We start from the raw sequence: 14,647 nt of genomic DNA on the forward strand, positions 1-14,647 counted from the left end.
GCATCAGCAGCACGAACAGACTTCAGCAAGGATTCATACACGTGGGCTACTGTTTCTCTTTGAATTGTTGTCTATAGAATTTACATTTGCATTTTGATTTTGTCACTGTACTTTAAAATGAGCTTACTGCCAATTATTTATTAATATGATTTATTTCCAATTTATATCCCATGTTTGTAGTTTATAGATATAATTCTACAGCTACTACAGCTACAGCAGCTAAAGCTTGTGTAGCTTCAGCATGAACGCAGTCTGAGCATCAGAAGCATGAACATGACTGATAAGAGTTTTGATTGTAGTTTTAGTAGTAGTGTTTTTCTTTACAACTATTCATTTCATTCATGTGCTGTTAGAAATGTACTTTTAAATAAGCCAGTTGGCAACGTTTTGTTCATTTGATTTACTTGGAATCAATTCAGTTTTTATATTTTATGTGCACCAGTGCAAACAGGGCTGACTTTTTAAAAAATGGACTGTATCTCTTTGATCTGTTAATTCATTTATTTGCTGTCACATTTTGATTTTGTCATTGTACTAAATAAGCCTACAGACTATTATTTGTTGTGGTTTCTTTCAATTGGCTTTATTGATTGTTTGACTTGCAATCATATATGTTTATATGTGTGTGTGTATGTGTGTGTGTGTGTGTATATATATATATATATATATATATATATATATATATATATATATATATATATTTGATTCACTTGGAATCAATTCCATTTTGTATTTTATGTTTGTGCATCAGCTGCATGAAGAGGGCTGAATGGAGTCCTATCGGCAGTGTTTTCTTAAATCTGATTCATTTGGAGTCAATTTTATCTTATTTAGTGTTTTTGTAGGTATAATTGTAGTAGTAGTAGTTTTTAATGACTCTTTGTCAATAAATTGTAGATAAAAGCAAACTGGTGGACTGTCCTGCATGTTTTTACTCATGAGCACTAAATGTGATTTTGTGTGTGACACTTACAGTTTCTTTGTGTATTGAGCTATAGATGTGCAAACTTGATGATTCTGAGCACCTCTAATATGAGCATCCTGTGTGGTAGGACAAAAAAAAAAATCTGTGTCAACAGTTTTATTGAATGACAATGAAAAGTGAAAGAAAATAGAACGTCGTAAATGGCTGATCATTCAGTCACTGCGAAAGCAGCAGCAGATCACTTTTCTGATGCTCTTACAGAACATCTTGATGCAGCCCAACTTGGTGCTGCTGGTCTCCACAACAGCCTCTGAAAACCCACAAAGAACAATGATGTTAGTTTGATCAAATGAACACACAGAGCATGTGAGGACTTTAACTGTGTGACTAACCAGGCTGGACGCACGCTGCTTTATCCTCCTCATCCTCCAGCTTTGCAGACACGTCTCTGGGAGGAGCGACAAGTGCCTCCTCGTGAGGCGTCACAGCCTTGGATGAAATGTTGCAAAGTTCAAACCCGTGGATGATACTCCTCCTCTGTGGGGAAGGCAGCTGAGTGACATTTGGCTCAGCCTCCTCCGTGTCAGCCGTCAGGTTTTTAATGTTCATGTTGTGGCTGCTGTCAGAGTGCCACTCCACAGAGAAGAATGGATGCTCTGGCACTTTCAGGGGTATTATTCGCCTGTATTTGTCCACTAGCAGCATCCTTTTCAAGAGGTCCACAAAGTTTTGCAGCTCTTCCTTCCCTTCTCTTGCGTTGCTTCTGAAATACATCATCTGGAACAACACAGTTCTATTTTAGTCAAAACGTGTCTAATTAAATTATGGGATCACGACAACGCAGTCAATGAATAAGCCTCCAAAGACATCCTATTCACAGCTTTTCTCAGTCAATGTGGAACAATTCTTAAATGATAATGAGTATTTCTAGAACAGCATATTAAACAAACTGCAAATGTTTTAGCACATCAGTGTCAACGCGTAAGTGCCAATAATTACCAATTGAATAAATCCTGCTCATTAAAACTCGTTATGTTGTTTTCCAGTCAAATAGCTGTACTCTCCTAAACAAGTATGATTCTTTTCATTGTGTAAGCCATCACATGCATCATTCAGTGGTCAAAATCTGCCAGCCACATACAGTATAGTGAACATACAGTGAATATCATTGCAGTAATAGGGATTTTTTTCCAACGTCACTCATTATGTCAAGTTAGCTGACAGGTGCTATTCACGCGTACGGACTTTGCCAAACATATTTATGCAGCTCGACCACAACAGAATCACTGCAATATCTGAACATGGAGGAACCTGGCGAGGTAAATAATGAACAGGGTTAACTGCCTGCTCTAGGAAGAGGAAGAGGAGTGAGGATCTGTGGTGGTGTAATGATGGGGAGACAGCAGAATGATGAGGCAGAGGAGTACAAAGACTTAGATTTGTCCCAAATGAAATGTGGGCTACAGTTGTGGCCACACAATTGCAGAGGCTGGTCGTTGAGTGCAGCCTAACGCAAACCGTGCTACAGTGTCTAAAATTATCCAAGCACTCCGCCGGGGAAACAGGTGTGCTCAGTCTACACTGGAATTATTCATGCTAACGTATTACAGCAATGCAGCACAATTAAAATTCAAAAATACAGCAGAATCAAGTGAAGTTCCTAGGTCAGTGCATGTCTGAAACAGCTGTAAGAGTACATGAGGCACACAGGAAAGCACATTTCTGTTCAGTACATCTACGGTGGTGTTATTTATTTGTGAATTCCAACAGGCAGTACTAGACGACAACCTTGTGCTGTTGGCAAAGAAACATATTTTCCATCTCAACAAGAGCAAGAGATCTCCGGCATGGTGGTAGAAAATAATTCTATTACACTGAGAGAGCTCCAGAGTGCAACACAAGGGTGTCCTTCAAAATATTAACTCTACAATAGATTAAGTGTCGAAAAGACATCGAATGACCATAAAAGAACTGTACAATCCCTCATGAATCCCTGTTTTTATAGTTGAGGCTGGTTTCGTGAGAGCAGCACGTATTGTAAAACTGAAAAGTTTGCAGTTTTCTGATTCACAAGAATCAGAATAACAATCCGCAGTGTCAATGAAAAACTAGGACAAGACTAGAAATGAGACCGTCGTTTTGTTTTGAAACATGACTGAAATGTTGTGGGTGAGTTATGACCTTTTTTACAGGTGAGGTACGGTGTGGTGCTGCGCTGCGTCGCACATCTGGAGCTTCCAGAATGTTAACAGTGTTTTAAAGAAATGAAATGAAAACTGTAATCAAAGATGTCCGAAGCCAAAACTTGTAATAACATGAATGACTGATCAAAAGAGACCACCTACCACCACCAAGTCGTCCAGAGAGCTGAGGGGGAAAAATCTGGTGTCTCTGAAATGATGCCCATATCTGGCAAACTCCTCAGGAGACTAGAGAGAGACAGTGATTACATAGATAGATAGATAGATAGATAGATAGACAGACAGATAGATAGATAGATAGATAGATAGATAGATAGATAGATAGATAGATAGATAGATAGATAGATAGATAGATAGATAGATAGATAGATAGATAGATAGACAGATAGATAGATAGATAGATAGATAGATAGATACCTTAAGTCTCCAGGTCTGCTGGTTATAGGCCTCCTCAGTGTGAAAAAATCGGGTGCTTCTTTTTCCACTGTTTAGCTGGTAATCTGGTGGCTGACCCAGGGTGTCCACAATGAATTTCATCTGGAGAAGTCACACACACACACACACACACACACACACACACACACACACACACAGACACACACAGACAAATGTCAGGTTTGCTTTGGTTGAAGATGTTGTCATGTGATTCCCGAGCTGATGTCTGGCTTGTCGAAACACTCTGCTTTAACCTGCTTTAACCCAGGATTTAGAGACTTTTCAGCAGTCTGTGAAGAAGGTACTTACCAAGTCATATTCTTGTTCTGCGGGAAACAGCGGGTGGCCCAGACCAAGCTCGGCAGCAACCAGACCCAGAGACCACATGTCAATTGCCTCTGAGAAGGCCTGACCCAGCGTGACCTCCGGTGCCCTGAGCAAAGAGGGAGAGAAAAATATTTAACTTCATGTGTAAAAAGTAAACCTCTGCCATGCTGGCAGGTCTAAACCAGTTGTGGCTCAGTGGTAGAGTGGGTCGTCCCTCAATCAGAAGGTCGGGGGTTCGATCCCCAGCCCAGTCAACATGTCGAAGTGTCCTTGAGCAAGACACTGAACCCCAACTTGCTCCTGAAGCATGGCTTCAGAGTGTGAATGAGTATGAAAGAATAGTCTCCTCCAAATTACATTTCTCCTGTATGATTGATGTGTGAATGGGTGAATGAGGATGTCATGTAAAGCGCTTTGAGTAGTTGAAATAACTAGAAAGGCGCTATACAAATACAGACCATTTACCATTTATCTTTCCACAGAAACATCTTTCCTTGTGCCTCCTTGGGACATTCCCTCTTTCCAGTTTCTGTGCTTACCTGTACCAAAGACTCTGCACACGTGTCCCTGGAACAACATCGGACACGAAGTGAGCCAGACCAAAGTCAATGAGCTTGACGTGGAGCGGCTGCCGCCTGTGGTCCACAACCATTATATTATGAGGCTTTATATCAGCATGTATGATGCCCAGAGCCTCCAGGTGGAGCAGTGCTGTGGTCAGCTGAAGAAACGAAGATTCATATTTATTAGATGACAGCAATGTACACTATGAAGTATTGATTTTCCTCTTAACTGGAAGTGTGCAGTAAATAGTTCTTGTGCACTAGAGGCTTCTGAGAACAGTAAAGAAGAGAGCTCCACACACCTGATATATGACTGGGCGGATCTCTCTGATGGACAGAGGCTGGTAACATCTCTGCTGCAAGTACTCATGCAGATTCAGCTCCAGGAGCTCGAACTCCAGACAGATTAGGTTTTCATGGAAGAACGAGCCGTTCCATCTCACCAGATTGCATTTGTCTGGGTCCAGATTCTGCAGCTGTTGAAGGATTTTAATCTGTGGAAGATATGAAAGCTTTGACTTTTTGTAACGTGATAGATGTAGTTGCACAACATTTCAACATACATATTCCAGCTTCAGTTTTGATAAATGAAAAAGTTCGTGCACTACCTCTTCCAGAGCTTGTTCAACCAAACAGGGCTTGTCTTTGATTATCTTAATGGCCACTTCTGTGTCAGTTACAATGTCGGCACACTTCAAGACCTTTCCGAAGCTCCCCTCCCCGAGGAGGCCCTTAACTTTGTAGCAGGAGGCCAGCAGGGTTCCTTCATGGATCGGGAAGGTTTCTGTTTGACGAGGAGCAGAGCAGAGCAGAGAGGACACAATGTGAAGTCACATGTCGTCATATGAAGCACGACACGGTCAACAGATCACATCTATGGTGCATGTGGAACTCAGTGAAAACACTCAGTTTACTGGTGCTATGTCTGGTTCAACAAACTAGACTGATTAATCTCATCCAACAAAGAGCATCATGTCAAGATGTACACGTCTTAGAAAGAGTTACTGATAACTGCATTGTTTTAATAATACAATAGAATAACTCAATAACATGGAGAGCATTAGAGATTCAGTCTTTACTCCAGAATATGTAATAATATATAAAAAAACAATGTTTCCAGCTGTGATATGTTCACTTTGTAGTGAAATGACACAACACACAACTGTTGAAAACTAATTGTGTACTATTACAATTAGTTTCTTTAAGAAGCGACAGTGCAGATGATCTATTAATAAAAGGCCTAGTCTTTATTTTCTAACTACATACATCTGAGATATGCTCACAAGCATCACTGACTCAGTAGTTTACAGCTCTATATATCTGATTTCATCTTTCTGACCGCTCTCATCTTACCTGACGTGTTACTCGATGCCGCGGACATTTTTTGAGGCAAACGCAATGCGAATGTTGAACTGGCCACAAAGACAGGACAGAAAAGTGTGTGTGTGCAGTCTCAGTTGATGTGATGATTCTGATTCTGATGCCTGTATGATTCTATGACCTCTTTGTGTTCTGTTGCACCACATTCTGCCAGAATGTCAGAACACTCACACATTCACATACAGTATCTAATGTATCTGTAATATAATGTATGTATAATATACCATATAGAATAGTCACATATATGTGAACCCCCTTCGTCATTTAGCAAAGACCAACCCATCAGTTTGCATTTGGACGGGCTGTAAAGTAACAACAAGAGGTTAGCTTTTGACTGTTTGACTCACAAATCAAAATTAAGTCACATTTTCATCATTGTGACCTTAAATGGCCTCTTAAATGTGTCTGTGAATGAACCTCAACCCACTGACAACAGCTGTGGGTGCAGCACGCGACCCTTTATCACTGTTTAGGTCGAAACTCTTCACAGCATTTCTCATTGAGACTAAAGTTTTCTAAATAGCTTATATGTCTTTATTCTGTCTGCCATTCAAAGTTAATTTCATTTCATCTAATATTTGCCCTCATACCATACAAAAGCATATTATGGCCTGACCCCTTACATGTCAGTCTCAGTTTCTCATGCTCCAGATCCACCTCACCCTCTGATCAAGCACATCACCTTCACTTTACTTTACATTTTCCTCTTGTCCTGTCCTGTCCTCTGATGTCAGTCCGACCCTTGTTAAGTAACTGTGCTACCTCCAGTCAGAGGCGCCGTCAAGGGGGGCCAGGGGGGGCCCCAGTGGCCTCCCCAGTTCTGATAGGTCACGTTCACGTTCGAAAATTTCGGAAATTGTAACTACGTTGTCCGAGTGCTGCTGCCCAAACTCAGAGACGGACAGCGGAAGTCATTTTCAACGGCAGCTGTTGAGACAACCAGACTACCAACAGGCAAGTCAGTCAAACTGTACTTACTTTTAGAACAAATAGTACATGTTTGGTAAACTGTGTCTGTGCTGAACCTCCTGCTGGCTGCTCTCCGTTACTGAGCATCTCATCAGCTTGTGTTAAGGATCACCAGCACCTGTGCCGTGATGCTACGGCAATTTTCAGACAATGAAGAGAAAGTCTACGGACCTCTCTTCCATATGTGCGATGATGCAGGCCAAGATAACACCGCCGAGCAAACCCATGAACAGACAGGGACGGAGACAGAGCAGGGCAGTGCAGAGGAGCAGGTGACAGATCCAGAGAACAGGGAAGAAGTAACAGCAGCAGGCCAGAGAGGACACAGCTGTTCATCCTACTGCTGGACCAACAGGTGAACTTAGAACAGGGTCGCTCATGAGGAAATGAATGGCAAGAGAGTAACTTCACCTGGATAAACGTGTGGTAACAAGGCGTCAACACTGAGTTATGAATCCTGGTGCAACAACAGAAAGCTTCTCATTCGTGTTTACTGGTAGATGAGTTTGAACAGTCAGGACGGAACTGACTGTGGGTCCATAATATAACTGTAATCTGGGAATACTATGGACGGCTACTCATGTTATTACTGTTGGTTTTGCTGCTGCTATTTTAAATTCAGAATAACTTATTTTCCTCCTGTTTCATCACAGATATTTCCCAGTCAACATCAGAGCAGCAGCATCTCAAGTTTTTCCCTCGTACTCTTCAAGGGGACAGAAGACGAGGCTTCAAGAATCCTCTCAGAGCTGTGGTCAAATGTATATTGTCAAAGACAATGCTTTAGTGGACATAGTCTGTTACATGTTTACAGCAGAATAAAGCTGTATTGAAAACAATCAAAGGCCTCTGTGTGGTGCTTTGAAACTTGAGTAGACTTGTTCCCTGTAACTGTTTAGTTCATTACATGAATGTACTCCCTAATAGTAAAGCTGTATAATACAACTACCCTATTAGAATAATGACTTTCCTAACTCATAAATAAACCAACACTTAATAAAACAGGTTTGTATTAGTCCATGTACATCTAAGTAACATTAACTGTAAAATTAGAAAGTATATGAGTACATGATTCCTTAACTCTCATACTGACATTGATCTTGACTAGCCTCAATACTTACAACAGCTTTTCTTCTTGAAATTCCGTTATTGTTTTTGGTTTTGGTGTGCCACCCCAGGATTGTCACTGGCCCTATCTGGCCCCCCCTGTGAAAAATTTCTGGGGGGCGCCCCTGCCTCCAGTGTGTAAATCTGTAAATGTGTCAGACTCGTGTTTGACAAAATGATTTTTCTACTGAGACGCTGATTCACTAAAAATAGCAAATTCATACACGCACGCTCAAACAACCTACTGACTGTCAAAGGATATGACATGATTCATGCACATGTTACTTGTTACAGTGGTTTGTTAACTATCAAAAGTCCCAGTGGCAGTGTGCTCACAAAATGCCTATTTGATATAAATGTAACAAGACAGACGTAGTCGCTGCAGTGCTGTCCACATCATCATCAATCATGTTCCCTGTCACGTGGGGTGGGCTGTTGTCCTCCGCTGTCCCACTGTCATCTCATTTATCCTCCATTATCATTCTCAAGGCTCAGGTGAAGGAAAAGAACTGGCGATAATAACTTTAGATTCAGCCTTCATCTCTTGGTGCTTTAAGAAGATGGAGTGTCACTTAGCATTAAGTAGCACACACTTTGGACTTGAACTGGACTCGCCCTTGGATGCAGTGTAAAGAGCTCCTTTACATTTAGATGTGTCTGTGCATCAATGTGTTGCTGAATCTGGTCACAGCTCTGGTAAAAGTAATATTTCGCCGTTAATTATGGGGATTTGTAGTTTTTGCAAAGCTTCCACATGACTGAACTGACAACCACGCTGAGCAATGTGATGCTGCTGCACAAACACATACATGGAAGTGTCATCTTTGTCACTTAAAAACCTGATGATCTGAATGTAGGAGTCCAAGAATAATAGGAACCATCGACATTAGATCATTATTGCCATCTAGTGGTGAAGGTGATACAGTTTATGTATGGTCATATAACATCCATTCATCAATTTCTATACCTCTCAAGCTTTTTCAGGACTGAGAACTGTATTTCAAGCATACAAACAGGAAATATAAACTGTTAATTTTACCTGCAAATGTGGGTAAAATCCCTCCTGCGTTGTGCCATAGAAGCACAAGTTCATGTTGTGGACACATTCTAGTGTGTATGTGTATCAAGCATCACATTTGGAGTCATTAGCTGAAGCATGTTTGACTGAAATGGTTGTGAAAGAAATGTTTGACTGATTGTTTGAAACAGATCCAGGCTGCTGTCATGATGTATTAGTAAAGCGGTAGGTGTTGTTTGCATCGACAGTCAGCTAATCCGCCTCAAGTGAGTGAAACACTTCCAAAAACATCAGGAAATCTGATCAGTTCCACTGAATAAATTGTGCCAGCAGAGAAAATAGATAAATGATGACTGTAGATCTCATCAGGTGCAAATTCACATGTAGTTTCCTCATTAAGTCTGGGTTAAAGCAAGTACATCTCCGGAGAGAAATCCTCTGTAATAATAAAAAGGGATCAATGTTGGGTGAACTGACAAAGGTTCTAAACATAAAATAAATACGGTAAGTAAAACAGATGTTGGTTGATCAACATACTGATGTGTTTATGTAGGATTTGTATAATTTTATATGTACAGTTATTCTCCAGGCATGAAACTATAGTGCATTACAAATATAGCATATAGCGTGCATTACAAATAGTAACACTTCCATAAAAGGCCACATAAAGTCACACACATGCTTATGTGTTGCACATGCTGTCACATAAAAGCCTGTTAATGTGATGATGTATGAGCTCAGGAGGACGCCTGACTGCAGGGTAACAGCACCGGGGCTTTGATGACTGTGACATATCACTCCAGCTAGCTACCCTGTAACGTATATGTGTGTGTGTGTGTGTGTGTGTGTGAATGTGTGTGTGTGAATGTGTGTGCAATTTAGGTCTGTGTATTATTCCACATTTGATCCCTCATTTCATAAAACACCAGAATATGAGTAACTGGAGAAACAGAAAATTCAGTCATCTCTTCCTCACACTCACCATTTGTAACCAAACCCTGCAACTATACCAGAATCAGAATATTTTCCAGATTGCCAAGTTTGGCGTTAACCAACATCATAGGGTGGAGGGTCTAGTGCGCTAACGCCCTCGGGTGTGATGCTTTGTGTTTGATCCGTGCGCCTACACTCATCAGGTATGTGGAGGAGAGCACTGGGTTCCCGCAGGTTTCAGTCCTAGACTCTATCTGCTTCTTACTTTAGTTTATCTTACCATATAACAACAACCCACCCCTACAATTACTACTAGTACTATATCAGCTTGACTCAAACCTACTCCTCTTATCCCAGCCTGTACATACCCTGTTGCCCATACAATTGGAATAATTGTTCAATACCCTCAATTCTGTTAAAGCCTGAATACACAGTTTGCAAAGGTTAATTGTGGTTTAAGTTTCACTGTGATATGTTTGGAAGAGTTTGATCAGTAAAGTTGAGAAGATATACACTTTATTTATCAAGAATAAGTCACATTGTCACAATCATTTCATGAGAAGAGGTAAAAAAACATTTTATTCCAACGTTATGGGCAACAGTGTATATTGTATACCTCCAGCTCTGAGTGACAGCTTGCCTCGGAACAGTCTGCCCTGCACACAACCTTTACATTAGTACTCTTGAGCCCATAGAGACTTCTATTTGAGGATCTTGGTATGATTTGAGTGCATGGCTGCAGCTTCTGGTTTGCACTTTCACCATTACCCCGTATGACTCTGTGACTCCTTCTGCTGGCTCGTTGCCTTGATTTGCTCTCTTGTTGTTCCCTGCCCCCCTTCTGTCTGCTCTTTTTCTATCCTCGTGCATCAGACCCAACTTGAGCCTCACCTGCTCCTCAGATAGAGCTGTATATTTATCTAATGAAACGATGCTATTGAGCTGCATTATGGGAAATGTAAGTCAGTGGTGTGTGGAGTTTTATTGATACTACAGACTAAAAGTCAGGATATCTCTGTCTCTACTGCTTCAATTGTGACCATTTCTAAAAATCTGTCTCTGGCCTGTCCCCCAATTTTAAGAATTTGCAATACTAAATTGCTGCTTAACAGACAGACTGACACTGGTATTAATTTGACTCATATCATTCTTAACATACCAGGTTAGAAATTAGTTTTTGCTGTTTTTTAATCTAGATTTCATTAGCAGGACTGTTTTAGAGTTGACTATAACATAAGACTCCTATATATATTTCCTTCAGTATAGCCCTTCCATTATCTAACCTGTGAGTTTGCTTCTTGTCCTCCTAGTGGTGGAATCCTCTGTTACTGGATGAATAAATATTATTATCAATAATAGTTTGGGTTTTTTCATTTCTGTTTCTCCATCTTGGTCGTTCAGTAAAGATCCAGTGTGGCTGCTGCTGGTCCTGCTGGTCATTCCATTTTTCTGAGTGGACACTGAAGCCATTCACTGGCTAACATTAGCACACTCATCCAGGTATGTGTGTGTGTGTGTGTGTGTGTGTGTGTTTATGAATGGCAAGGGAGGTTGTTTGCTGCACGCTCAGCAATCTTTTCAACATGCAAACTCAGCAGACCTTCTGGATACAAACAAATCTGGATAAATGAAGATTAAACACTTGTACAGACTAACTCCTGTTACATGTTGATATGTTGGTTCCACCAAACACAGTCTGTCCTGACTAGAAACACATAAATATGTCAAGTGTCATTTTGGCACTTTTATTTAGCAGCCTGAACCAGCCTGTACGAGAGAGACAGAGAGAGAGAGAGAGGTAGTGATGGAGCAGTTGAGTTACAGATGGAGGGTGCAGCGCTCGTGCCAGTTAACTTGGCTGAAGCAGACACACACTTCCATTATGGCAGATTGAAATCTCCACTGGGCCGTGTAAGGGAGTAATATGTTAGTTATATAGCCTGGACTGTGAGGGATTTATACATCTGCTAAACCCATCAATAATGGCACAGGAGTAAATCTCTCATCAGTTTTTGTTTTGACATGATTATTTCAGTTTTAGGAGATTGTGTGTGTGTCTGTGTGTGTGTCTGTGTGTGTGAGGGGATGTACAGTACTGTGCAAAAGATATTGGCAGATAATGGTGAAGAATGCTTTCAAAAATATGAAATTCAATTGTTTATTTTATCAATTTACAAAACGCATAGTGAGCGACCTTTTGCTCACTTTGCCTCCAAAACAGCATCAGTTCTTCCAGGTACACTTGCACACAGTTTCTGAAGGAACTCGGCAGGTAGGTTGTTCCAAACATCTTGGAGAACAAACCACAGATTCCTCCATGAAGACCACTTCTGGCCAGACTTGTGGATGGGTGTACCTGGGTCCCACTGGTCTCTGGTGGTTCTGAGCTGATGGCACTACTGGACATCCTCTGATGTCGAAGGGAACTAAGCATAATGTGTCTTTGATCTGCTGCACTAAGTTTTCTCGGCCGACCGCTGCGTCTACGGTCCTCATCTTTGCCCGTTTCTTTGTGTGTCTTGAAAAGAGCTTGAACAGCACATCTGGAAACCCCAGTGTGCTCTGAAGTCTTTGCCTGACAGAGACCTTGCTGATGCAGTATAACTATAACTGTGTCATGTTGCTGTGTTCAGTCTTCCCATGATGACCTGTGACATGAAACTGTCTTCCACAGCCTCACCTTGGCAGCAGAGTTTGGCTGTTCCTCACCCAGTTTTAAGCCTCCTACAGCTGTTTCTGTTTCAGTTAATGACTGACTAATGTTTCAACCTACATATGAAACTGGTGATCATTAACACCTGCTTAGTATAACTGGTTAATCATACACCTGACTATGATCCTACAAAACAGTTGACTTTGTGCAAGTGTACCAAGAAGAACTGATGCTGTTTTGAAGGCAAAGGGTGGTCACACCAAATATTTATTTGATGTAGATTTTTCTTCTGCTCGCTCGCTTTGCATTTTGTAAATCGATAAAAATAAACAATTTAAATGTTATACTTTTGAAAACATCCTGACTTTACAGCATTTCTCAGCATGTATAAGACTTTTGCACAGTACAATCCACATGCACAACTGAAAGGAAGAGAAAAGCTATTTAGATTCAATTATGTCATAAATTATGTGTTAGATTTTGTTTTACTTGAATACATCTTGCTTGTGTATTGTATGTGTATTTCATTGTGTATTTCATTGTATCACGATTAAAGAACCACTCAGTCCTGCTGGCCAAGAGGAATCCATGGCTGCGACTGTTAGCCACTGAACCTGCAATGGTTTATTCACAAGGGACAAGCAGAAATTTCTAAAAGCGGTTCAGATGTTTCATGTCTTCTCCTTTTTATTGCTTTCACACCCAAGCCTTTCTTTTCACTGAGACTTGTGCAGCACGGTGGCCTGCGACATGCCTCTCCTCTTAGTGTGATGGAAAAGCATAGCCATGTGCACCCAGTCCAACTGTTAAAAATATTCCTGGCATGAGCATAAAAGCAACCCCCCCCACACACACACACACACATATGCAACACAGGTGAATGTTATGAGGTAGATGATGCAGAGTCCAACATCTTCTCACTATCATAAAATGATTCGATGAAGAGATTAGCTCCTCTAACAGTGGAGTGCCTCTAATGTTAACTGGGATTCTTCAGACATTACAGATAGTGACTATAAATAAAGAAATCTGTGCTTACTGCAGTTTCCACTTCTAACATTTCTTTATGATCTTAAAGCTCAAAAATGTGTTTTCTTGGTTTATTGTGACTCAACTGTGATGTTCGACTGATGCATCTGCACACTTACACCTTACATCTGCCGGGATGCTGCGACGTAACTTTTACTTTCATTTTACTGAAGTAGGAGACAGCTTGTGTCCAAATACTTGCAAATTTGTAGATTCCTTTGCACGAATAAATAAATAAATACATACATAAGTAAATGAGACACAAATTATAAAGAATTGGACATCATAAAATTCTCTGGAAGTGCAGAGTGTGCAGCGTCTTGTTCAGTGACACTCTGGCAGGACATTGTGCTGTTATCAACCAAACTTGTTTATTTATTCATTGGATCCTCCATTACCAGCACAGCAGCTGCTCCTCCTGAGGTGCACAGAAAAACCACCCCTGCAACAATTTCATGCGATAATGAAAATCAATTAGAAGTGAAAGTAGTATGTATGCACAGAACACTTGTAGTTATATAGACAGAAAATGTAAAATACAACAAGGTACAGTACCAGTCTGTAGTATAAGGAGCAGTGCTGCAATGATCATAACTACTCTAGGAATATATTATGTAATATGATATCAATATTCTACTTACCTGGTGTTCTTGTCTGTTTCTGACTTTCTGCAAGAGCAGTTTTTTTTTATTACTTGTCATATTTTGTGCTTATTTTCTACTCAATTGAGTGATACTTTTTTTTCCCCCACACAGCCATCCTCTCCGCACCCCTCCTCCACTCGTTATGACATCTGCTCACATCTGGCACTCCATGGGTGTCTGCTTATTCCATTTCAGACCATATTCCAGTCATCATAACGCTCGTCTTCCAGCTGAGCACACTTTGGGTAAACTTGTACCTAAACAATCAGCTTAACAACACCTCTGCTTCTGATGTCGCGCTGATGTCTCCTGTGCGTTTTCTTCTTTGATTTGTTCAACTTTGGCTTCACTTGGCGCCTTGAAAAGTAGGCTATCACAGCACCACCGGCACAACTGAGGCCATCTAGAGCGGACATCACTTCAAGCAGTGACGTGAATCTTTTCCACTCCGGTCCGAAGCTGA

This window comes from Pempheris klunzingeri, chromosome 3 (assembly GCF_042242105.1).
Source record: "Pempheris klunzingeri isolate RE-2024b chromosome 3, fPemKlu1.hap1, whole genome shotgun sequence".
Classification (NCBI taxonomy): Eukaryota; Metazoa; Chordata; class Actinopteri; order Acropomatiformes; family Pempheridae; genus Pempheris; species Pempheris klunzingeri.